The 26,457-nt window shown below is 40.0% G+C and overlaps 1 protein-coding gene and 1 long non-coding RNA gene across 5 annotated transcripts in view; one reads left to right on the forward strand and one right to left on the reverse strand.

Annotated features, from left to right (window-relative positions):
- Positions 1–26,457, reverse strand: part of spsb1 (splA/ryanodine receptor domain and SOCS box containing 1) — a 36,386-nt gene that overhangs the window by 8,432 nt on the left and 1,497 nt on the right. Inside the window, exons 2-4 of one of the 4 annotated variants that reach the window (XM_017305917.1) lie at positions 8,546–8,682; positions 7,991–8,152; positions 3,976–4,091 (exon numbers count right to left, since the gene is read on the reverse strand). The gene's annotated coding sequence lies outside the window, so the exon portion shown is untranslated. Of the gene's footprint in view, positions 1–10; positions 127–174; positions 457–584; positions 743–3,975; positions 4,092–7,990; positions 8,153–8,545; positions 8,683–26,457 lie in introns of those variants that run through there. The other 3 variants (XM_008413325.2, XM_017305919.1, XM_017305918.1) reach the window with 3 other exon arrangements.
- On the forward strand, positions 13,438–24,431 carry LOC103467193 (uncharacterized). The gene is made up of 4 exons (XR_534046.2): positions 13,438–14,077; positions 16,181–16,391; positions 18,335–18,554; positions 23,668–24,431. It is a non-coding gene; the product is annotated as an uncharacterized LOC103467193 (long non-coding RNA).

Consider the following 26,457-nt stretch of genomic DNA (forward strand, 5'->3'; position numbering starts at 1 on the left):
AGACACTCACCTCTTCACAAAAAAAAGCTAGTTACTCTTCGTCAGTACTACCAGCTGAAAAGGACTAAAGCAAGTCCTTGAAGTGTTAAATCTGATTTTAAATGTTCCGGCTTGTTTTGATGAAGCATATTCGTTCAAATATGAGATAAAATGACCATCGGTGGGCCTACTAACCGCTGAGCTTGCCATGTTAGCCGTTGTTAACGCAGGCTAATCGCCACACAAGCACTCGTTGTTCGATGGGTTTCCAAGCGAGTAAACCAGAACATTGGAAACCATTAGTTTAAAGCCGTGTTACTTTGACAGTTTACCTTACATCGAGTCGCGTTCTTTATTAAATAAACTGAAAAGACAGCGAGACAAACCTGGTATGATTAGCATAAATAGCAACATAACACGGCTAATGGCACCAAAAGGCTACAAAGACGAAACACGGATATTTAACGGGGCTACACTGAACGTTAGGGGACCGGGAGTCCTTAACGGCCAGCCGTTGTTTCCCCCGACACCAAATATGTATTTAGGATGTGAACAGAGGAACACCGAAAGCAAAACAGACGCTTAAATGAACAGAGAAAACCGACCTTGTTTAAGTTGAGAGGCGGCGATTAGTAGCAGGAAAACGGGGTCGGGTTTCTCCGTCTACTTCATAGCAGTTTTCCTTGCTGTTTCACCTTTTACCATTTGAGTCCCCGACATGAATTAGGTGAAATGGTGATGACTGCTCTGACATCGCTCGAATCACGTGGTAAAATGCTCCCAGCTGTACCAGCAGATTAGGACCTCCCCGTGACGATCTGCAGTAAGACGAGAGGTTCTGCCTGCAGACACTCAATCCAGTGGAGCTCCGGAGGTCGGGCGGAAGCGTCTAATCTCCGCCATATTGTGAGTGGCATTTCTTTTCATTAAAGGTACAGTATAATGAGTTTTCCAGCTACATAATGCCATTTTATAGCACAATCAAGCAACAATGAAGTTACCTTCAGTTGTTATAAAAATGCTGCATATATCAAATATGACTTAAAATCATGACTATGATTTGACTTTGTAATTTTACGCTTTGAAATTGGGCCTCTCATTTACATGAGAGGGCCATTCTCTTGAAGAGCTTCTCTTCAAGAAACTTCTACTCTTTCTGACACTCCATATTCAGGAAATAATCACAACATCACTCCTCTATTAACTCTTTAACAAAATTTTTTCTACCAGCATTTTGCTGGAAAGTAGCTCGTATAATGAGCTCAGCAGAATCCACCAGCTGACTAGTCTTAAGGAGCTGAGGCAGAAACTGGAATGCTACAGCTCCAATTACGAGCTTCATCCTTGAAGATGGCACTTTGTCCCACCAAGCGTTTTGCACCGCTGAATGGCTGCTATGGGAGGTTAAAGGATTTCTCAAACAGCATCACTGCAGGCAGATTTTTGAGGAAATAACATTATAACAAGATGTACAGCTCACATAATACTGCAAAATTTACGTTTGGGACCGATTTATGCATTTTCCAGGCTCATTCAGTTGTTATGAAAATGTATACATATTACAAACTTGACTTTTTATTTCTTCACAGAAATCCAAAGTCATACTTTTTCCTCCAAAAAAAGAATGCAGACCTTCCCCCATCAAGAAACTAAAGAGCACGCTAACTCAAAATACTGCCACAATATTCCACACCGCATCTTCCAAATTTTCTATTCAGGAATCAACTTGCCATCCTCTGAGCCCTGAGGCCCCCCCCCCCGTCTATCCCCACAGCTCTACGGGAGGCGCTGAAACCTGCAGTCATCTCCATGCCTCCCGTTGACTTCCTCAGTTTCTTCCTCCCAGAGCAGTCAGATGGATTTCAGCGATGGCCTCATTTTCAATAAGATCAGTACACTTAAAACTCCAGAAACAAACAGATATTTTCTATAAAAACTTAACTGAAGTCCAGATTTCTTTTTAGATGAAAATATCCTTCCATGTCGTTTCAATGTTGCAGCACCTCTCTGCTTCCTTTCGGCAGCTTTTTGCCCCATTGAGAATGCAATGAAGACTAAAAGACGTGATGCAAATGGTTACCTACCATTTTGTTTCATACATGAAAAGGAGATTTGTTGGTTTGCTTTTTAAGCAAAATCTTAATAACTCAATCTCCGACAGCTTGTGAAACCCAATTACCTATCAGTGAACAGAATGATCCACTCTTCACATAACCTTCATGATCTGGACAGCCAGTCCAATCATTTCCAACATTTCAAGGATGATTATAATCATCAGCTTCAACAGTGACTCAGGTAAATGACTCAAGAACAGATTTGTAAATGACTGCTAGGTTTCAAATCCGGAGGCATTTGTGAGTCAAAGTAAATGCAGCAGAATTCAGGTGAGTTTTGTGAAAACTGAGTACTCTGTTGCCATCTAGCGGCTGCTCTGAGGCATACACCTCCTTCTGTCTGAAGGCCATCAGAGTGTGAACACATTCAGGATATTTATTCCTCCCAACACAGAGTTGGCACACACACACTCATCCTGATCAAAAACTGATGAGTTTCTCCAGTCACGGACTAATTACTCAATCCTCGTTCTTAGTTTTTCACGCGTCGTGTGAATTCTCTGTGACGTGGACCGGAGTAGGAGAGACATTTGAATGTGACCTTATTTGTCCAACGTGTGAGGCTTCTGAAGGTAACTTGGCTCATTTTACATCCTCCATGAGGAACATAGCTCGACGACTTGAATTACCTTCCACTCAGCTCATCTCCCGGTAAAAATCCCATTTTCCCATGCGGAGATGGTGCAATGTGCTGAGCTGGGTGATATCTCAGGGCCGCTCCACGGTGGAGGAGGGGCAAGCAGACATGCTTACTGGCTCCCTTTTAGAAACCATCACTTCAGCAGGATCGATAGTACATCCCACTCCACGGCTGGCAGAGTGTGCTGCCTCCAGAGAGGATGGAGGCCCAGGGTGGAGGTGGTGGCAGGGGGTGGGGGGCGAGTGGAGGTATGCATTGACAGCTGCAACGGAGGCAAGTTCGAGTGGCGGCACGCAGTCAAGGTGAATGATCGCATGCTGCGTCAGACACTGCCGCTCGCTTGCTCCCAACTGCAGTTTCTGAAGAAGGCCGGTGGGTGGATGCAGTTGCAGCCAACGTGGCGGTGGAGCTGATGAACTAGTTCAGCTGCTAAGCGCTTCGTGGTTCTGACTTTCAGCTTGACAGCTGATGCAAAAATCGCCGACCGATGCTCCTTTTTGTGAATATCTTCAAGTGCCTTTCCTTGGTTTTCTGCAACCCTTCAACTCTGTTGGAGAACTCAAATAGATTGATGCTTATAGGTGAGAAGAGATCTTGTGTTTCAAAGTATCGCTTGCAATATAAGACCTCCAGACTTCAGGTCAAAGGAGAAATCCTTACACAGCAATAACAATAATCGTTGTCTTTTCTTAGCACAGTGGGCAGGAATGAGAAAATCTTTCATTTCTGTTTTGTCTGGAAGGATTTTAATGCGATGTACTTTAAAAAAATAAAAGAACATTTAGTATAGTTATTTTATACTGCATCTTATTTATATTGTTCTAGTCAGCAGCATGTAGAGAAATAAAGGTGAACGATTACAACTGTTTGAGAAACTTAACTTCAACACACTTAATTTCAGATTTAGAACAGCTGCTACAATACGGAACATGCAAAACTTAATACATTTTAATAAACCAATAAGACAAATAATAATCTAAACGTATAATGCATTTTAAAAAAAAAGCAGTGATGACTGTTAGTGTAAAAAATTGTCATAAGACAACAAAATATTTCCTATGTTCCAGCTCAAATAGTCCTAGATGAAAACATACAAAGGCTCACTAAAAGTGTAAACACTACTGTTAAAATAGCAGGTTTTTAGACTTTGAAATTGAGACAAATCATCATTTTAAAACTTTTGTCCCCTTCAAAGTGACAAATATTCTGCACAAAGCAGCTTTGCAGTCAGTCGAAACTTACTTGTATTTCAGGCTGCTCGCAATTTCACACACGTTGGCCACTGACCTCAGTGAAGACAGTAATCCCAGAGCATAAGTTGTTGTTGGATATGAGTACTGTTCCTGTGCAAAACATGCCTGAAGAGACAGAAATTTTGAAAAATGTTACCTTCTTCAAATTAACAGACATCAAGATTACTATCTTTCAAATCAACAAAAAAAGGGAGAGCTCAGATGATGATACTAAAGTAGAAACACAGTGGGAATATCCAGCCATCGTGTCTTTCAAGAAGACAGGTTTTGTGTCCCAGACATGAATGAGTTTTGTGAAAATTTGTGAGTCGACCCCAGAACAGAAGCAAAACATGGTGAGAGAACAAATCCTTTATTGACATTGGCTAAAAGGCCACCCAGAGAGAAAAAAGTCCAGTATTCCAAAAGCAACTTGCACTAAAAAGACACAATTTACAGACGCACTCACATTTGCAGGAAAAAAGGCAGAAGCTTGCAAGCCAAAGAAACCACCATTACTGTGAATTACGGTGGTGGCAGTGTTATGTTGTGGGGCTGTTTTGCTGCAGGACGGAGTACATCTCAAAGTAAATGGCAAAAAGTGGAAAGAACAATATGACGACATTTTGAATCAGCGTCACAAGATATCAGGAAGTCAAAAATACATTTTCTCATTTTGCAGATAAAAATCTGCCTGACTAAAGGGGAAAAGGGTGTGTTACTTTATAGAGTACAACATCTGGTTTCAACTGTACCTTTGTACAAAGTTATCATTTTGAGCTGCAAACTAAAGCTCTAGCTAAAGGATAAACGAGAACAAATATGAGGAAAATTCTACTGGGACAGTTGGATTTTATTTCAGGTTGATCATATTCACCATAGTTGATGGCAGGTGTGAACACTGAATGCTGAAATTAATTCAAAATGTTTTTTGTTTTTTTTAATATATCGTTCCTACAAACAGATTTGTTTTGTTGTTGTTGTTTTTTCATTTATATTGTACAGAATAAATATCATGTTAAAGATGAAAAAACTAATTATTCTAAAGTGTGTGTTTTTTTTTTACAGGGATGTCCATACTACTGAAAGCCAGACTTTATTATTATTATTATTATTATTATTATTATTTCACCATGATTTAAAATACCTAAACATGAATATAATTTGAATATTTAACAACATAATTAATTCCACAATACAATGAATCTGAAACGTGCAAAAACAAGTAATATTTTACAAAAATAAATACATAAAAATGAAATTGCACTGCAGCTTCCTTCCCTCTCTCTACATGTGCCAGCAGGCGTGCAGCGAACACGTATTCCTCCTATGTGACTTTTATTGGTATTTTTGCCGGTTCGGAGTAAAAAGCGCATCTGTTAAGGGAGGTGAAGCACTGCAGGGCAGGGGGATGTGGACGGGACAGGATGTGGTGCAGTACAAGCATCCCCCCACTGCTCAGATCGCTGCTCATTTGTCAAGTTGCCCGCATACTTGAATGGTGCATTGCTGCTGTAACACGGCGAGGCAATCAGCAGTGGAACAAGCACACCTCATCCAACCGGGATGGCTCCCAGGTGGACGAGGTGCCTCACTGGGCCATGTGCAAAGCAGTCTTTCTGTACACACACGCTAACGGATCAGAACTGTCTCACATTTAACAGTCTTTACAGTGACAAGGTAAGGCTTTTAATTCGAATCTAGCCTAATGCTTTGAATAATGTCACAGCGGTAAAATGAACCGTTTCTGCTGGTTGATGTCGACCAGTCCATTGGTCATCCTCAAACCTGCAGGGTTAAACACACGCACCATGGGGGAATGCTACTTTGGAAATTTCCAGAATTTTTTTTGAGTCATTCTTTCTCGGTCCCGGGTAGACTGATAATACACATTCAGCACGTGTTTGAAGCAGTTTGGTGCACAAGTTCCTGCTGCCCACACTAATTATCCACACAATCTCAAACATATATACTTCGACTCCTGCTAATATTTGGTTTTGTCCTCACAAGTTTGAACGAAACCAGATGCTTTTTGCAGCCCTTAAAAGGCTTAGGGCTCCGGCTGGTGCTGAGGTCAGGGCTTTTGTGGAGGCTTTTTAGAAAGCTTATTAAATGTTTTCCAAACCCAGTTTTGATGTGCGTAGCTAACCACATCCATGCAAAAGGGTGGTGTTAGCATGACCTTGTAGCACTTAGATGTGGCGCATTCACCGATTAAAAAAAAAAGAAAAAAAAAAAAAAGAGGTTCTGACCCACTGGCCGTCACTAAGCAAAAAATAAAAAAATTAAAACCTAAGCTGAAAATCAGTCATTTCCGTTGACCAGCCAATTTCCTGGTACCTCTCTGTTGGGTATTATGTATTTGCTGTATCAAATGCTGCATTGTCTTGACTAATTTAGTTATGAAGAGCCTGTTTATGATTATTTTTTTAATGCTTGGCTAAATAATATAATGTTCTCAATGCATTATTATTTCACTTGACATTTAGTCTTGTAAAATTACATATTTTTCTTACGGGAAAATTAATAAAGAAAAAAAAAAAGACTTAATATGAGAAAAAAAAAATTGTATTCCTCCCTCTGTTCTACTGAATTTTTAAAACACAGCATGGGCCACACAGTCTCCTCAGTACAAAACAGCTCACATGATGAGATGTTTATTTAAACCTCACGGTATGTACAGTGTTCTCTGGCCAGAAATCCTTTCTAGTGCGTCTCTGTGGGTGTAAGTTTGCAATCCTCGTGTGAAGTATTCCTATTTGAGCCTATGGACTAAGCGATCCTAGTTATTTCCGTTTTAACTACAGACAATTTTTATAAAACACAAGGCAATGTATACATCATCCTTTTTTAGGAGTTGCATTAGCCGTGCACATGCCAAACATGCACATGCCAAAGGACAAGTTTGAGAAACCAGTAAACCTGATCATGTTTTTGGACTGTGAGAGAAAGTCAGAGTACCTGGAGAGAAGCCGTAAATGCTCAGGGAGAACCTGCAAACTCCACGCAGAAAAACCCAAAACCCAGGATTCAAACCCAGGACCTTTTTGCTGCAAGGTAACAACAGTGCTACCAACTGCACCATGACTTACAAATCAAAAACCACACTTTTTTTTAGTTTGACTCAAACAGTTTGCTCCTTTAAAAGTTTCAGATCATTAAACAATTTTAATGTGAAACAGAAATAAGCAAAGTGAAAACAAAAGGCAGATTCCAAATAATAATTTAATTTATTTAGAGGGAGAGAAAAAAAGCTGTCCAAATGACCTCATGTGAGAAAGTAGTTTCCTCCCTGACTCTTGGCAAATGCCATCAAACTTTGGTAGTAAGAAGTCGTGAGTTTTTTTAATCACTTTTTAGAAATTTTGGCCAACATTTCTTTGCAGAACTGCTCTAATTCAGCCACACAGGAGGGTTTCTGAGTCTGAACAGCCAGTTCAGACAGAGGTGGTCTTGCTGGACAGATTCGAATGATTGTTATGCTGCTCAACCCCAGTGTGCCTGAGCTCAACATCACAAACTGGTGGCTGGACATTTTCCCTCAGGATTTTCTGGTAGAGAGCAAATCTTCCAGATCCTGGATCAGCAACATTAACATGTTTGAAGTGCTTTTTTTTTTTTCTTTAATAAAATGCATATTAGTTTTACAGCAGATATAATAGAATACACACTTTTGTGTGGTGGTGTTTGAAAAACGCATTTTGTAAATGCTCAAAATATTCCTGACTGGTTTTAAAATTAGTGACTAAAAATCAAAAACAGAAATTTGTAAGAGGAGCTCTGTCTTTTAGCACTGTACACAGTTATCAAATTTGATGAAAGGCTCCAAAAAAGCAAAGTTTTCATCATTTTTACTCTCTCTTTGTAAATCAGCTCTACCCGTGTACAGCTGCTTTCAGCCCTTTCAGAGGTAGAGCGTGTTTTATTTTTTTAATCGGAAGCAGTGCATGAGTCAGGACTCCCCCTGTAGAGACACTGCAGCAGCTGAATACCTTCACAGAAAGACACAGACGTTGAAAAAGCACCTCTGGAGGAGACGTTGCATTATCTGTCTTTGCCCCTGCGTGCTCGACTCGTTTCTGACTGTAGCATGACGGCAGCGGTGAATGTAGGCCAGGAGTCAGCGCACTTCTGCAAATGACACGGAGCTGCTGTCGAGGATATGCGGCACTCCTCCAAGAAGCAACCTGGACACAATGCAGCAGTAAAAAAAAGGATTAAAATAAGCAGATTGGCAGCTTTGCAGTACACAAATAACAGAATAAAGAGCTGGCTCCAAGGTTTTCTATTAAAAGTTACTTTGTTTCTTTTAATTAGGCGCTGGTGGACTGCAGCAGAAACATGTATGCCAGTTAATATCAAGTATGTAAAGAGTTGGCGGGGGTAAATACAGACAACATAAAACTTTTATGGCTGCATCATAGTTTTAGTCTTAAAAAATTGACTGAAGGGGTGCTTGAAAAATGTAACTGAAGTTCTGTGATGGCTCGATCCACATCCACAGAGATGTGTTATGACTGATGCGTGTGTTCGGCGTTGCTGTAGAAGCGGGCCGGCTGACAGAGCATCTGCTCACTCACTACAACAGAGCTGCCAGCTGTCAGACGTTCTCCATCACCGCTCCTTCACCGTCATCCATCTCACGCCGAAGGAGACCCCAAAGATACGCCACACTTCGTATCGTTTGTGTCTTCACAGCAGGACGCTTAATGTCACTCTGAAGAAATCAAAACGAGAAATGTAAAAAAAATATCTGGGATTCTCCATGCAGGTAAAAATCTGAGTGTGTGTTTGTGTGTGTGTGCAGTCTTTCCTCTGGCAGCAAAAGAGAGCTGGTTTGGTTTGTTGTTACGGCTCCACTTCACAATCTGTGAGCAATCTGTTTTTTGTTTTTTTTTTTTTGTTTTTTTTTTTATAAAAATGGGTCAGCAAAGAAGTATTGGTCCAGAGAAATAGAGATCTTCATCTGCAAAGTCAGAATCCCATCATCCAGTCCAACTAGAGGTAAATTGTGCTAACTGCGTAAGATAACAAATGACAAAATAATACAAGAGTTATCTGAACTCACACCGTCACTGAAATAACATAAATAAAAGTGTAGGTGAACAATTAGCACATTTATGAAAGTTTTATCCCCACATTTTCTTATGTTAATCCTAAATGTGTGAAATTAATATCTTTCCTGAAATTTCTACACCCGAAAAATGGGGTGTTCATGTGTAGAAATTTAAGGAAATGCATCAATTTAATAAAGTTTGGAATAATTCTGCAACATAACAAAATGTGGAAAAAGTGAAGTGCTACAAATACTTTCTGGATGCATTGTGTTGAAAATGTGTGACAGAGTTTTAGACGGCAAATTGGGAAACAGTCACAGTTACACAGTTATATTAAAATTAGGCTTATTGTCAAAATACACAAAGTAGCAGTTGTTGAGACTGTAGAAGTAAATAAAAGAAGGATTCAGTGTTTAACTTGTATAAAACTCATGAAGTCCCTGTTATATTTACCTATTTAAATGTATCCTGTTCAAATCGTTAATTGTGGTTATCTGAGCAAATAAACGTTTTAGCAATAAACCTAATCTGCAGTAATGAGGGTTGAAGGTTTTTAGGTGCAACTGTAAAAACAGCGTCTGGAAAAGCTTTGGGACGAGTTCTAATTAGTAAATAATTAGCCTAATTAGTTACTGAAATTCTGAATTTATTTCACAATTTGCTCTTTCCTTCTTTAACTTAAAATGTATTCACGTTAATGAATATTGTAATGCCCTCTCGGCATTTTATTTGTAAGATTTTGTGGTTTTTAAGACAGTAAACAGAGAAGGATGTGTCATGGCTCTCACCATCGGGAATCAAACTGCGATCTGATTTTCATATTAAGTAGGATTTGTACAGCTTTCTAGCAAATAAAAAAGCTTCATCAAAATCTCTGGGCTCGTTTCATTGCTGAGAGGACATACAAGAGCTAATCTCACATCGTCTTACCTTCTAATGCTTTTTGTGACTGTTCAGAAATTACTTTGAAGTATTTCAATTCAGTATTTATATTTCTTAAATATTTCTAACCGATTGTATTGTCTAATATTGTAACCTTTTGTGGGACTTTGTTTTTACTCATCATATTTTATTTTCATTGACAAGATTTCCAAAAAAATTTGCAGAACAATTATTTCTTTACTTTGACAAAAAATGTCAGGAAGAAACTGAATATCTTCCCAAAACAACTTTTAAATCCACGGTTTTCAAGACCAAGTAGTCAATTGTCAGTCAAAGCAATTTTCATCTTGACTGAGGACTATTGAGAATTAGTCCGAACTGATGTGTAAACCAAGCAAGCTGCTGAGCTTGTGGATCAATGTGTCTATTATCTTTTCCGGACAGATCAATAGAGCTGAGCAATGAGCTGCGAATCACAAAAAAAAAGGAGAGAAACACTGAGAGAGAGGAAAAAGGAACGCACACTAACTCACCAGCCAATGGTTGGGCTTAACTCCATTATCTGTATGTGTCAAGAAGGTCCGGACATGACAGATAACCTTTACTTCCTCAAATGGATCCTGTCACAGTTCATGCCACAACACCAGGTGCCTTTATGCTGCGCCCTGCTTGAGCCTTCCTCATTAGTTAGGTCTATAAGCGTTTATTCAGATTATGTGAAAGAGGATCGGACACGGCCGTGCTCAAAAAATGTTTTCATGTCAGAAAAGTTCATTCATTTCAGTAACTCAACTCACCACCCAATAAAAAGTTTCCCACAGAAAACTTGCCAAGCCCGGCGGTTGTGGCGCTCGGCAGCCATTCATCCAGCGACCCGTCGTGTTTTTGAGTTACAAAATGCTTAAAGTTGACCGACAATTTGAAAATATCACTTGATAATCACATGTTATTATAAGATTTGAAAATAAATATCTAAACACAAACTATAAAGTCTTTAAAAAAATGCAAATATTAAAAGAAATTTTAATAAATAAGCAATGCTAAGTCTGGTAGGGGCACAAGTAAAGCCTGGAGGCCCGCCAGGCTTATAAAACACTGGGGGAAACCATGCAATAGTTAGATTAATTAAACCCAGACTGATGTTTTCAAGCCATTATTTCTGTAAACATGATGATGTATAATAATTAAACACAGCGTAATACTAGGACATGACACTATGGTTGCAACTATTGATTATTTTAGTAATCGATTATTATATCAATTATTATGATGATTAATTAAATTAAAAAATTGGCACGTTCTGCAGATTTTTCCTTTGACCACTTAGGCCTTTTAATACAATATTGTTCACACACTAAAAGGTTCAAAAGGTAACACTTTATTTGAAGGGGTGTGCATAAGACTTACATGACACTCTCATATACATGACATAACACCTGTCATGATCATGAAGGCGTCTTCATGAATGTCTATAACTGATGTAAAGTGTCATTTGGTAAATAATGACATTTTTAATGCAAAATTGCTCTAAAAGTTGCAATAAAAGTCCACTAAAAGTGCCAACTTTGCATTAAAGTCTACAAATTTACCAAATAATGCAAAGGTTAATCCCGATTATTTGTTTCAGAACAATAAAATAAAAAACATTTAATACAGAAATGTGGGCTCAGTAAAAATTGTGTTTAATACCTGCTCCAAGATTGAATATGACTGTATAAATGCACATAGAAGACTCTGTTCCCTATGATCTATGATCCTTATCACTTATTCCAAGTCATTGCAGCCTCTTGTGTGCTAACAATGGGTAACATTAAGTCAAAAAGAACCAGAGGTGTTGAAGTGAGATTAGCCAGGTAAAGAACAGCCAGGTAATCTAATAGGATGTGTAAAAGGGCCCTTCCTCATGGCTTATTCATTACAAGGGATGTCATTACCGAGCGCAGTTTGGGCTATGGGAGGGATGTGATGGGTCACAGAGTGCAGAGGAGAGCATGGGAGCTGCAAGACTGCAGCAGCAGCAGCTGATCAGCTTGACTGCATGACATGGAGGAAACAGCTCTCAGCTTTAATGGTTGCCATGCAGACATTTACCAAGGTTTCCAAGGAGTTATGTGAACTAGCTCCTAGTTTCTAGTTCAAATAATTTGATTAAACAATAGTACTTATAACATGGCAAAAATGTCTTGTTATAAGTGAAATAATCTGCCTGTGGAATAAGGCATTTTCTATCAATATTCAAGAATGACTAACTTAAAGTAAACTCTAAATCTACTGCTGGTCCTACTATTACTGTGACTACTATAACCACAATAATAACTATAATAATAACTATCAAAATAATAATATTAACGCTACTAGCACTACTCTACTGGAGCATGCAGTTAACATTTTTAATATTTCTAATATAGTTTTTAAAAAAAAAACAAGATCATATTGATAGATGATGAATTTGCACATAATCATAATCCAAAATTGTCACATTTTTCATAACATCACAGCTCAATAACTGTTCATAATACTCATATGAGCATTTATTGATATGAAAAGCCTCACACAGCTGAATCTCCAACAATACATTGCGGGACTTATGCTGATTCAATAATCTGCACCACCAATGCTGCATCTCACAAGAGTGAAGCTGCAAGCTAATTGGGGGAAAAGCCTTCGCATAATATACAAACTCTAATGAGCTGGAAAGAGATGAGCATAAACCTAGACTAGATGGAATCAGGGTTAACTTGAGATAAATGAAGCCATTATTTTTTATTTCCAGTAAATTGAGCCTCACGGCATTTACCTGAGGGCCAAGGCGCTACGAAGCCATGGAGAAAAAAAAAAAAAAGAAAGACTCCTGCAGTGAGAAGAGGAGAGCACTGCACTGCTGCAGGAAAATAGCCAAGACGCTAATGGGTAAAACACAGAGGATTTCTAATGGAGACACCATTATCAGCACGGTGTCCAAATATCATCACTTGAAAGCTGGGAATTGAACCTGTAAAAAAAAAAAGAATTTTTTTTTATAGAAAAACATCATCGGGGGGGAAAAAGAAAGTGACGCTTAAAGCCTGACTAAATGATGGATGATCTCACCCTCACTGTAATATATACGAGACAAATTCAGTTGGTCAAGATTTTTCTGTTTCTAGCGCACTGCAGAATGGCACCAGTAGAACATTGCATCATGGGTAATGAAAGGTAGGTAGTTGCAGATTAAGGACATTTTGCTCCACTGAGGGGAATTTCGTACTGTACCTCAGAGAACAATTAAACTTGAAACAGGACTTTAGGAGACAGTTTGCAGGGTTGCATGTCTGCGATTGTGACATCAATTTATGTCATTTATATACTTCGTCGCCCCTTAAGAGCAAAATAAATTAATATGGGTAATGTCACATTTTCTAATATTGCAAACCGCATGTGAAGAGTTGGGAAACATCTATCCTCGCAAGAATTTTTAAAAGGAAATTTAAGACTTCTAAGGCATGAAAACTTTCATACCACTCAGTTGTTGTTTTTTTTACTTTATTGAATATTTTAATTTTTAAATAAATTACACATTTCCATACCTTTTAGAAAATGATTAGTAATAATGATAATAAACAGAAGAAACAGGATGTGTATATGAGGAAAAGCTACTGGTGTTAACATGAGTATGAGTGGATGGTGAGTTATGTTTGCACAGAGGGGGGTCTCTCTGTTCAGAGGAGTCCTTTACACCGATGATTCTTCTGGGAAGAAGGGGGGGGGGGCATGGGGGAGGATAGAGGATGAGAAGGAAGGATGCTGAGGAATGTGGAGAGAGGGGAGGAGAGGATGTGCAACACCGACTGACCCTGGAGGTTGCGTTCCCCTTTAAAAGTCCCATCCCTCTCAGATACGCAGAGCTCATGCAGGATCTGCTGCGGCAGTGGGGGAACACTGCTGAGCTGTGCAGTTTGTGCTGCCAGTGAGCGTGCAAAGAAGAGGAGGGGGGGAACAAGCGTGCACCGGAGAAAGGAGGAGGAGTAACGGGAGAGAGAGTGCAAACAATGTCATTCTGTTCAGGAGGCAGTGCTGCAGTCAACTTTGCCGCGCCATGAAAGCACATCACCAGTGACCAGGAGGCTCGCAGAGTGAAGAGAAGTTTTCGTCCTCTCCTCCTTCGCTGTGATGCGGTGCCTTACTCTTCTGTAGGTAAATATCCCATCCTCCTCTAGTCCGCTTTATCTCGCATGCTCATCTGCTTTAGCTACTGACCTGTTTCTAAAGAATGGCATATTCCTCGGATTTATACTAGATGAGTTGAGGTGTGCCTGTGATGTGCATGCCTGCAGTGCAGAAGCTCCAGGCTGCTTCTGCCTCATCACTTGCAGGTAGCGGCCAGACAGACAGAACCCCTTGGCTAGCAGTCAGGCTCCACTGCTCCCTCATCCATGTTTAACACATAGTACAGGCTGGAAATAGCGGCCGGCGTGTCAGATAGCGGCCACTCGACAGGACTCCATTTCTCACAAGGGCACTGAAAACTTAACCGGGATGCAAAGAGTTCCTCTTCTCTAGTGGAGAGACTTCCATCTTTGCTGACTTTGCTGATTTTTTTTTTCTTCTGCCTGCTGCTAGCTTTGTGTTTACATTTAACACAGTGAGTTTACTGTGATTAAAATGCTTGAAGTGTGTAAGGAAGATCTGCAACAATGACTGAGTCTATAGGTAGTGAGTGGGAAAATGAAAATGAGGCCACAGTGGCCTGTGTGGGACAGGGAAGCTGTGGTGCAGTCTTGAAGTTGTGCTAATATGACTCCTCAGATGTCCTATATGAGGATGCTTTTTACAGACTTCACACTGATGAAGAGAAACAGTGATGCTTCTGGATGCACAAATACTCTTATAGTCCATAATTTCACTGCAGCAGTTTGTCACAATTCAAAAGTCAATGTTACTCGTTCTATACCAAACTTTAAGAGCTTTTAAAAACAAGATTAAAAAAAAAAAGTTTATAGAGGTGGTGCATGTTCAAAATGTGAGTCGGTGTAAAATACAAGTTTTGAGAGCAGCCGGGTTTGGGTCAGCAGTGAGTTCACTTTAGGTAACGGTGCTAAGACGACGTGGCGTTGAGACGGCTCTCTGTAGAAGAACTGTGAGCGACACATTAAACAGGAACATCTGCAGTTCTCCTGCACGCTGGCTCACTGGGCTGAATGCTGCACTGCCGGCACAGGAAACTGCCGCACTCACCTGATGTTTCTTGCACCTCTGTTCTTGCCCTGCCTCCCACCTCCCAACCCGTCTCCTCTCCTCTCCTTCCCTCCGCCTCCTTTTCTCCTGCTCTCCAGTTTCTCCTACTGTAATCTTGCTTGTAGGTACAGTTGGCCAACAAAGCGCCTCACTGGCATGCTTTGCACCTCAGTGATTCCCCCCCCGGCCTCCTCTCTCTCCTCTGCTTCACACCCCCCCCTTGCTGAAAAGTATGCAGCACATGCTTTCACCATCCTCCTTGAGCAAATTGCCTGACAGAGAACAGAGAGAAGAGAGGAAGAGCCAGTGAGGAGGCAGCAGAACACTGATCCTGCAGTGTCCTGCAGCAGCTGTACTCCTGCAGTGCTGGCCCACAGCAGCGCGCTCACGCACACACACACACGCACACACACACACGCACACACACACACACACACACACACATACACAGATGTAGGAATATTTAGATGCACACCACCTCACAACTCTATCATTTACTCGTCAGAGTCCTCTTCTCACGTGACACGACTGTTTCCGAGTTTAGAGACAGAACAGAAACAGATGAATCCCCCCCCACCACCACCCTCAACTGCTCCCCCCCTCCCTCCTTCCTCACCCCCGATGGTGCATTGTCCCATTCCAGCACTCCTGTTCCGATGATGTAATCAATGCAGCAAGCTTTGAACTTGCTGGGCTAGGGGTTCCTCTGCACGCCCCCCCCATCCTACCCCTTCACCAACAACTCTGACTGACAGAAATAAAAGTGAGGCCTCACTGCAGTCCCAGGTAAGACAGGCAATAAATTCAGGTTTTATGCATGGATTTGACTTTTGCACAACAGAAAATAATTTCCTCTGAGTGGCCTCGCTCAGTGGACGTCCATATTTCACTCTTGTGTAAATGGAAGATAAATTCTTGCATAAATTTAAAAAAAGTCAGTTTGCACTTTCACACACTAAAAAAAAAAAAAACACCCCGGGAAATACAGTGCTGCATCATGGCTGTCAGTGAATTAACACCACCACATCCAGGCAATTTCCCCCTCTCCTGCTCTCTTCACAGAGTTCCTGTCTGGTCGTCCGCAGCGGGACAAAGACGAAGCTCCAGGCACAGCTCACAGCTCTGCGAGTGTGGCATCCAAGTGACTTTGCTCTCTCATTGATGAGGTCATCGGCCTTGTTGACGGGCCGCAGCGGAAGGCGACGCCGCTGATGTGCAGCACGCCACTCTTAGGAGACGCTCAGGTAGCCAAACTCGGGCCATATTGTAGCAGGTGAGTTTTGCTGAGCTGGTTTCTGCTGCTGAAGCCAGAATCTGCCTAGTGATCAACTTCCACTAACAGCAGTGATGAACTGGCATCACCCCCTCCTCCAGATAAAAAACCCGGCTACTCAACGTAATTAGCACTCATGGATACTGATGACCTGGCACATTTAGGGTGGTTCACCGTGTGAGCGGCTAAGCAGAGCGCGATGCAAACAAACTCGCCTCCCTGATCCGTTCGTCGCTACGTTAACGAATTGCTTTTAAGTTCAGATCACACATCAAATGTCGCTAAGGAAGCATTAATATTTCACATGGATTCCAAATCTTTGCTGATGCATTCCCTCTGATTTTTGGTTTTATAATTCATGCTGATGGGCTTCATCTGTAATTGATGTGACCTACTGTATAATATGATCTGATGAATCAGCAGCTTTCATTAGTATGCTGTGCTAGTGCCCAGTTACAGCTTCTGGTGCAGATAAAACCCGAACCACCGCAGACAGAACTGAAAGTAAACTGATGATCTGTCAGATTTTGCGTTTTATGTGTAATGCGCTTCATGTTATTCAGCTTCAACCAACGAGGAGTGAGATTTTGGTGCCGAGTATCGGATATTGGCGGCGGTGTGACATTTTCATGGGACGATAACCCTCAGTAAAAATACCGCAGTTTTATTGTGACTTTTGGTGCAAAAAATTGTCAAAGTGCAACAAGACCTAACAGAGAGAAGACTCCTATAGTTGCCAAAGTTATAATAATATTATTGCAGTTTTATTGATGTCGTCAATAATACTTATCACTATTTTGATAATTAGATTCATGCTGAAAAATAAAAAAGTTGTTTTATTAGCTTTTTTGTGCAGAGCATTACATTGTTTTACACTTGTGCTCTTTATAACAAGCAAGAACGAAAAGCTTGTATTCGGAGTCAGAGTGTCTGAAAGTTACATTTAAGATCTCTGTGTGCAATAAAAATATCTAAAGTTGACTTAATAATGAACTTATCTACAGGTAAGCTGAATATTATTCACACCCCTGGGCATATTTAAAATAAATTACACTCTTTTTGTGATCCGAGTTTAGAGACAGTCACGGCTAAGTCTGGCGCAATAAGCAATTAATCAATTCGTCCCACGACAAATTAAAACGGGCTCGATAATTTCCATTCTGATGATTAATAATTTTTGAAGGGCAATTTTGTTTACAGAGACTTCATGGCTGGATTTATTAATGGTTTTGGTGTAGTGTGCACTTTTTATATTTATTTTGTTCGTTGTTTTTGGTTGTGTTTATTTAAAATATCTTGCGGTTCCAGTGCTAGGTGTTCTTCACAAAATTTTTATTTATTGGTCTGTGAAAGGGAGAACATGTATTATTATGCCATCACCAATATATAAATTGAAAAAGGTCTTAAAACAACATTATTGTGACAAGCCTAAACGTGTCTGCTTGATGAAACAGACATGAAACTGTTTTACAGATAACTAAATGAGGATTCATATTTTAGCCTTTTTTTCAGCCAGCTCACTAGCAGTGCTCAGCCACAGGGGGGTAAGGGCAGTGTAGAGTCACTCTGCTGTAAAACACTCCTTTGCCGTCTCATTAAAATCCCTTAAAACCACAGAAACAGCATGAGAAATTTGAGCCATTTTGAAACTACAACTTTCTAAAACCAGTAAAAAATCCACATTGTCAACAACAACTTAAGAGCTACCCTGTTCCAAAAACAGGGTAGGCAAACACGAGTTTTTTCCCTTTCTATTAATATAATAAGACAAGCCAGGCCAGCGTATTAAAGCCGTGTCACGTCATCAGCTGGAGCAGTAACCCCATCATCTGCTGAAGTGTCTCAAAGTGAAAGCTAAGCTAACTGAGGAGGCTGAGTCACGCTGGGTTCTTTCTGGGCTTCCCCCTTCTCTGATCCTCCGCTCCTCCCCTTCTGTGGTCTAGGCTCATGAACCGGGTTCGACCGCTGGTGGCGTGTTGGAACATGCCTTGACTTGTTGTGCTGTCTGGGTGAAGCACACACAGAAAGAGAGAGAGAGAGAGGAGGCACAGAGAAAGAGAAGAGGCTGGTGGTCAACTGGAACCTTGTGTGAAGTGACCCTGCAGCGCCCTGCACATTTGGGTGGATGGAGGAGCTGCGCCGCCGCCACCGCCTTATTCCCTGGTGAGTGTGAATAATCGCTTCTGACTTTAATGCTAGAACTTATTTCGATAACATGGTTCACATTTGCTGTATACAGAGCCAGTTAATTGTGGAGCATTTCATATTTTATAGCATAGGGAAGTCAAAAAGAGCTGAATCAAAGGCCTCAGACAGGCTAAATCAAGGCTGTGAGTTATTTAAATATCAACGGTTAATTTTAAAATGACAGCTTTCAGTGCTGTGAAAGTGTCTTGGTAACTAGGGAAGAGGTTGCTGAATGCACAGGACAGTCGGGCAAATTACAAAGGGCCATGATAACATCCGTGTGGATTCTGAACCAAGAGAAATGTGGAATTAGCAACATCCCCTCTTCAAAGCCGAGAGGAGGACGACGACTTCCTACAGCTTCTACTTAGGAGCGACGATACACTCAGAGCGTTCTCACTCTCAAAGAGAAGTGTCGTCAGCGCTTCTGCGAGATTACACTACAGTGTACACAGAGACGCTGATAAAACCTGGACGGGCTTTCCACGTTGTCACTCTCATCACATGTTATTGATAAACTCAACAGAGAAATCACATTGAAACGTCTGAAAACTGAAAAATACACAAACCCCTCAGTGACTGTTCACCGTCCGGCGCACTATGACCCGTGTGTTTCACACAAGCCTACCATGACGACTGGACCATTAACCCACTCCTCTCTGTGGAAGCAGACAGGATTTATTCACACTGGTTACCAGAACAAAAGCATGGCAAGATTGTTTCTAAACTTCGGTTTCAAATGGTTTAAATTTTCCAGCATGCAGCTAAAAGTAGCTTTTTTTGTGAAGTTAGAGGAAATGTCTGAGTGTCCGGCTGTTGAAGCAGAGAGTTACACAGCAATGCCTCTATCCCAGCTGCTGCAAACTGAAGGTCAGCTGGCTGCAAAAAGGCCCCTAACACTTTTCCGTTCAGCGCCATGGAGTCTAAATCTTCTGCTCCACAGAACAGAATTGGCAACTTGAAAGTACTCGACTGCCATATTTTATTTTATTTTGTCAATGAAAAAGGCAAATATATTAAAAACGAATCATTTTCCTTTAACCTACTAAGCAATAAACTCATCAGCAAAATTTCCAGGAAATGAGGTAGAAAATAAATAATTACTGTAGGTCTGAAAAAGGGTCCTAGATGTTTGCTCTGATAAAGGATCGGGAGCCGTAAAAAAAGTTATTCCAATGTCCCCCAGGCTTCTGCACCAGTTTATGAAAAGAAGAACAAAGTCAGCTCCTGGCTAATATTTCTGGTCGCAAAAAAATTCATTTTCAGTACTTGGAAATGCATCACTCATCTTAGGGTAACTGTTTTAAAACTATTTTTAAAAGCTAAGAGTCTTCCAAACAGCCTGACAAATTAAACTTGCATTCCTGATTAAAGTGCAGAATGGAAACTAAAAGATAATATTCTCCTTAATAAGCACTAGAGAATTACTAACATGTTTAGGGGGTTTTGTTGTTAAAGTCCAGGCATAAAAGTCGAAATAACAAAAATAATCAATCAATATGTTAGCTAATTTAGCAGCCATCACAATATTTGTGTACTTTTGTTTTGAGTTAAAGCAATTAGCTAATATTTTATTATTTTCTTTATTAACATAATACCAGGAAAACCTTCCATATTAATGAGGTCACACTGCCCCATGACTCGCTTACTCACAAACAAAACGCTTTTCAAAGCACAGAAGCAATTATTATTTATTGCTTCTGATTACGCTGAATTGAAAGGCCTCCAGCCTCTAATTTCTAAATTAAATGCTTCGCTACCATTCAGAAACCTCCCTATACAATAAATACTAACAGCTTTGTCAGCCATAAGATGATTATGTGAGCGCAGAGGGACCGAGCCAGAGAGGCATGACTGCCGAGCGCTGTGAGCTGACACTAGTGCAACCTAGGAGCGCAGAGCGGCGCTGGAGATGAGGAACGAAACGCACGCCGCCACCGGCTGCCACGATGGATCCGTGTTTTTAGCCGACACAATCTGAGGCCTGACAGCAGTGGGATCCAGTGTAGGTGAGCCTTGGTTTGGGTTAGGCTGTGAGTGTTAGTTCGTGTCGGTGCAGACGTGCTTTTTGCTCTTGAAAGGAAATGCTGGGTGTAGGTTGGATGTGTCACAGAGTTACAGACTTATTGAAGAGTGTCGCTGCTGACGCCCTGAGTGAGGCTGCTGAGGTTACCTGAACCCAACGCTCAGATTGATCACTTTAGTCACAAAAACTTTTAAAATTAGATTATTTTTACGACATGTTTAAAATCCCCATGATGTGTAAAATATTTATGCAGAAAAAAATGTTTGAATAATTGAGATGAACCGTTTCCTTGCCATGTGATCATAAGAAGGAATTACAATTAACAATACCGTGTCCATTTTAAACAAGCAAAACTACATCACTCCATTTTATGACACTAGCACAAAAAATGGAAATAACAGGTTTAACGTTAGTAAATTAAACCAACTTAAAGTGTCATCAGCTGTGGCCAAATCCTGAGTCAAACTAACAGTATAACTCAGTACATGATATTTTATTAGAGGCCGTCCAAATTAAAGTACTACAAAATTAAATATGTACTTATTTTACACCATAATTAAAAGAGATATTCTCAAACAAGGTAAGAGATCCCCCAAAGTATCTGCTGCTAACCTTAGAAGGTGACAAAATGAAAACAATGTAACCATTTCTAAATGTTATAAATAATCATAATCATCAGAAGAAGAATATGTTTTATCCTACTTGAGGATAAAATATATCCTCAATGGGATTAAATGGGAGTAAATCCCAGAGGTACATTGCCCACAATTATTCTAAATATTAATGAATGTTATGTTTGTCATATTTCTCAAGATAAACCATCAAATGTATGGTTATGTCTTTTTACAGCTATACACAGTTAAGTCCACAATTCATAGCCTTGACAGAATTTATTTTATTTTTTCAATTTAAAATGCTAAATTATTTTCAAATGACTTACTTTTCTTTTTACTTCCTAAGCAATAAGTTAATCACGCAATATTTTAATGAAACAACGAAGAAAAGAACTAATTACTATATATCCAAAAAAGGATGTCAGATGTTTTCTTTAATAAAAGAAAATTTTACTTTTTACAGGGTTAAGGAAAGCTTTTAGCTTTAACAGCATGTTTCCTCTCCCTGTTAGCAATATACATGCTTTGGAGGAATACAGCCAGAGTCCTGATAAAAATATGATAAAGGATCTTTGTCATCACCCTGAAATGTTAGTTTGATGACAAAGACGTCTCTCAACTATATATGACCTCATTGCCAAAGATAAATTGTCATCTGGTCAGCAACTAGAGGAAGGGCTTGAACGCATTAAAGACCCATTGATTATTGATGATAGCATAAGTGCTATTTGACATTTCATTTATTTCACATCTAAATAAAATCTTTTCTTGAAAACTGATACTACATGTACACCGCTTCATAATTTTTTGAAAGTTGCGCACTTCATTTCCTACTAGAAACAAACTTCATGGTTGAATGAAATAGTTTTAAAATCCAAATCTGCAAGAAGTATAAAAATATTTTTGTCCTAACTCTATATAATTGATCTATACAATAAAATACAAAATAGTCCTTTGTGTTGAATCATAGTGAATTTATCTTGAACTAAATTTAAACGCACTAAATAACACGACAATTTAATCCTATGACTTAATCAGGAATCCATTTTAAATTGTTGAGATTATCCACTCCTCTTCTATTTATGTAACATAACCTAATTAATTTAATCAAGAAATAATTACTTATTAAATTAGTAGTCATAGGGTATTTTCATACCCAGTTAATTAAAATTTTAAAAACTCAAACGTTAAATTCCACCTTTGTAGCCTTGAACACGTTCTGAATGAATAAACAGATTTTGTTTTGTTGTGGACAAAGCGAGACCTCTGATGGAGTTGTCTTTCAAACACACTTCTTTACACTTCTCTATTTTAAAAAAAACATTGTGAATGAACCAGTGTCAATTAGCTGAGATGCATTTACCTGTTGCAATCATCTCAAATGACAGTTTCAGTTGCTCACAATAACATTTCTAAACGTATCTTCACAACCCTTTTTCTTAATGAGCGGAGGCTCCGTACCGACGCCGCAGACTGAAGCAGAGAGGCAACCTTTCATTCATTTAGAGAGCAGCAGCGCTGCATTTTCATTGGCATTCCTCAGCCATGTACTAGGGATTACATCAAGGCCGGAGCAGGGAGGAATCCCTGTCGTCATGTGCTCGGCGAAGGCGGCATCAGGCCTTCAGACAAAGACACAAAGGGACGCGGACGCAGCTGTTTGGCATTAGAGGAGGTCAAGAGGAGTCCCTGTGCCTCTCTGCGGACAGGAGAAGATTTCTTCATTCTTCATAAAAACAAATTTAAAAAGTGAATGTTGCAGATCGCTTTAGTAAAACGCTTACATTATTTTACATCAGACAAGAACCACCGCCTACAGGCACAAATCAAGCTCTGGAATTCCCAGTTGCACAACCATAAACGTGTCATAAATTTCACAAACACGCAGTGGACGGTTGATTAATGTAACCCTACTGAAGAATCCAAATCAGAAGTCGCTCTTTTCCATTCGCTAGCAGCTGCAACGCCGGTCTCCAGCATTCCCGTTGTCCTGTCGGAGAAGTAGATCCCACACGGAGACAGCAGCGGTCAGCCGGCCTAAAATAGCTCTGCAGCGAGCGAACGCTACTGATACCAAGGAGTGGGGAGGAAGTGGAAGAGGGGGGGTTTAGTTGTTGTTCCTGAGGTACATCAACGCAGAACGGGTTCACTCAAGTGAACACAAATAGGTGAGAGATAAACCAGACCAAGGTTTTGTTGCAAAATCATGAGTCATGACAGATCTATTCTTAGTTCGCGGGTGTTTGTGTTTGCCCAAGTTATGCAAACTTCAAGTGATGCTGCAGAAAAAAGGCTGGAGGGATGTGAAGTATCTGTTCAGAAACAAGCTCTGGGTTACTGAGGAGGGAGCGAAGACTTCCTACCCACTTGAATTTTTTATGCGATATGAAAATGCATCCATTCAAAATAATACTCAATCCTTTCCTTCCCCACATCTTCCATTCCGTAGGTCTTCCAGTGACTGGCGAAGCATCCCAACACCAAAAAGCCGGAAAGTGGGATGCAAACGTCAGCAGTGCCAGACTGAAGGGGTCAAACTGTGCGGCTAAAACCAGCCAAGTTCCTGCTGAGAGTAAGCAGGCGGACAGACGGGTGGACGGACGGTAGGCTGTGGCTGCTGTGGGTGTTTCTCTGGCAGTGTCTTAGCTGGTTGTTGTGAGGAGTGAGAACGAAGCAATCAGCAAGTATACTGCCGCAGAAATTCTTCACAATAAGATGCCCTGGGATCAATGCTCGTCACGAGGTGCAGAGACTGAACAAAGGCTTTCATAACGTGGAAATGGACCCGGGCTGTAAACTCGAAATGGAAACGGGATAATCTGAAGACAGACAGAGAGAGAAAGAGAGAGAGCATGGCTTTTTTTATTACCAACATTTACATTGGGATGAAGGCATCCGAACCGCTGAACTCTAAGCTGTAGTTCCATGTTCTTCTGCTGCCATCTTGTGACTGAAAGCAGCCTCTCTGCATGCTTTTGTTGATTAAAGTCTGCACCGATTTACTGAACCTACATCAGTCTTTTTTTTTTGTTTTTAGCGTCAAAAAAATGTCTGCACGTCTTAATAGTGCTAGATTCCTTTTTTCCAGTGCATCCTTCTTTGTAACCAAGCTTAATTTAATTTTTGAATATATCAAACTTATTAGCCAAGACATTTCTCCATGTTAGATATTTAATTGTAAAAAGGTTGTAATAAATGTTTCATAATAACTTATTTATCATTCGGCCTCATTTGTTTTGGGAGGAAAATAAAAATGTTGTGCTGTGTGTGCTTTGCTGCGTGTAAAAGCACCAACGCACCTGAAAAGCGGATGCTGCCAGGATAACAAAGCAGACATAATGAGTGCAAATGAACCAGGTGCACATCAATTCAAAGACTCACTCAGTAATTACAGCTGAATCTATCTTGTTCCTCTGATGTTTTGCTTTGGGTTTTTTTTTTTTTGCACAAAGAATCAGAGGAACGTGAATGGAGAATACGTCACTGCTGCTCGGAATGCGATGCTGACTCTAATGCAGATGTTGCGCTTGCTGCAGTCTGCAAAAAAAAAAAAAAAAAAAAGAGCCTGCTATTTCACTGCACTGCTGCAACCCAGGGGGGCCGACGGGGGCTGCAGTTTTTCCTGAGCTGCAGCGATGCAGAAGCAGTAAATGCCGGCTCGCACACAAGGTCACTGCTTTCCTGACTTTAAGCCTTCCTAAATTTTAGCTCTATGGAAACCCTCAAATTCGAGGCCAAGAAATAATTAACAGCTGCTGGACACAAAGAGCAGCAGACGTCGCTCATTAATCACAGAGGTTACGAGTCGTCGTCTCATTACAGCGGCCCTGCAAGCTGCTTGATAAGAGAAAAATCTTACTATAGAGCCGAGGATGACCATCAGCGGCGCACCTTTAATTCAGTTTATATTCTGTACTTTTTGATTTATTGGTGGAATGCTTCTGCTGCAGATAAATTACAACAAAATGAAAGGGTTAATTTTAAAGTAGTTAATGAAACTAAAACGATAAGGAATTCCAGGCCAGTCAATTGTTGATAATTTTTCAATTGATTTGAAGTGCAGCAATAAAAAATGTAAAACCTCTGGAAGTATATTAGATAACATAAAAGAGCTGAAACGTAAAATTAGTAAAATTTGCCAAGTACATTGTTTTCTATATATATCAATAACACAATTCTTTATACAGTTTGCATTATTAGATAAAAAAAAGACTAAAGTCCAACAAAGAAACATGTTTTCTACTAAGTCAAAGAGCTATAAATCCAGATCGTTAACAATCAATCAATCAATCAAGTTTGTTTGTGTAGCACATTTTAGCAACAAGGCAGTTCAAAGTGCTTTACACCATAAACACACACAAGACTTCCTTATCTTGGGGGAAAGAAGTACTGACATCAAAGTTTTTCCACATTAAAAGTATTTCTCATGGGATGAGAAATTTGCAGCAGATTATGGCAGTACCAACCCAAAACGTCCACAAATCCAAAGAAATTAAAACAAATCAGTCTAAATAAAACTTCCAAGTAGTGAAATAGAAGGACGCTGTACTAAGTTCTGAACACCCCGACCAAAATATATTCAATACTTTCTGGGTAATTCCAACAAGCTGTGTGCAACGCTCAGGTATGATCCAAGCAATAGATTGTGAAGGCTCTGCTGCCTCTTTTACATTCAGTTATATTCTAGTCAGGTGATTTTCAGACGATTTATTTTCTTTCCTTGACACAAGCTGACAGTTTCCATGGATGTATGATTGGATTCATTGTATCTTGTGGTAGTTTTCATGGCTCTTCCAGTAAATTTCTCCATTATTCTTTCCTACACCTAGATAAAGTCATCCGATATAAAACATTGTTTCACATTTAAAGACTTAAACTTGGTTTCATCTAACATGGCTATATTTTACTGCCTTTAAACTTTTAAACAAGCGTGCATTTGCTTTTTCTTCAACAGTGGAGTTTTGTGCAATGAGTGTTAATAGAGACCAAGATGGTTGAGTGGATTACTGTTTGTTTTCATAGGAAAAACAGTATTTGCTAATTAAAAGTCTTTCTTAAACTTTGCGTGAGTGCTCCGTGGCTGCTCAGTAATTTTTCTCATTTTGATTCCTCTGCTGTAAATCTTGTGGCCCAATACTTCCAGTGCTCACTTGAACATTCACAAGTCTATAAATATCTCTTCAAAAAATTTTGCAACAACGTTTGTAAAGTTCTTGCATTAAAGTTCTTTGTTTTTACC

The sequence above is a fragment of the Poecilia reticulata genome, linkage group LG7 (genome assembly GCF_000633615.1).
Source record: "Poecilia reticulata strain Guanapo linkage group LG7, Guppy_female_1.0+MT, whole genome shotgun sequence".
Taxonomy (NCBI): Eukaryota; Metazoa; Chordata; class Actinopteri; order Cyprinodontiformes; family Poeciliidae; genus Poecilia; species Poecilia reticulata.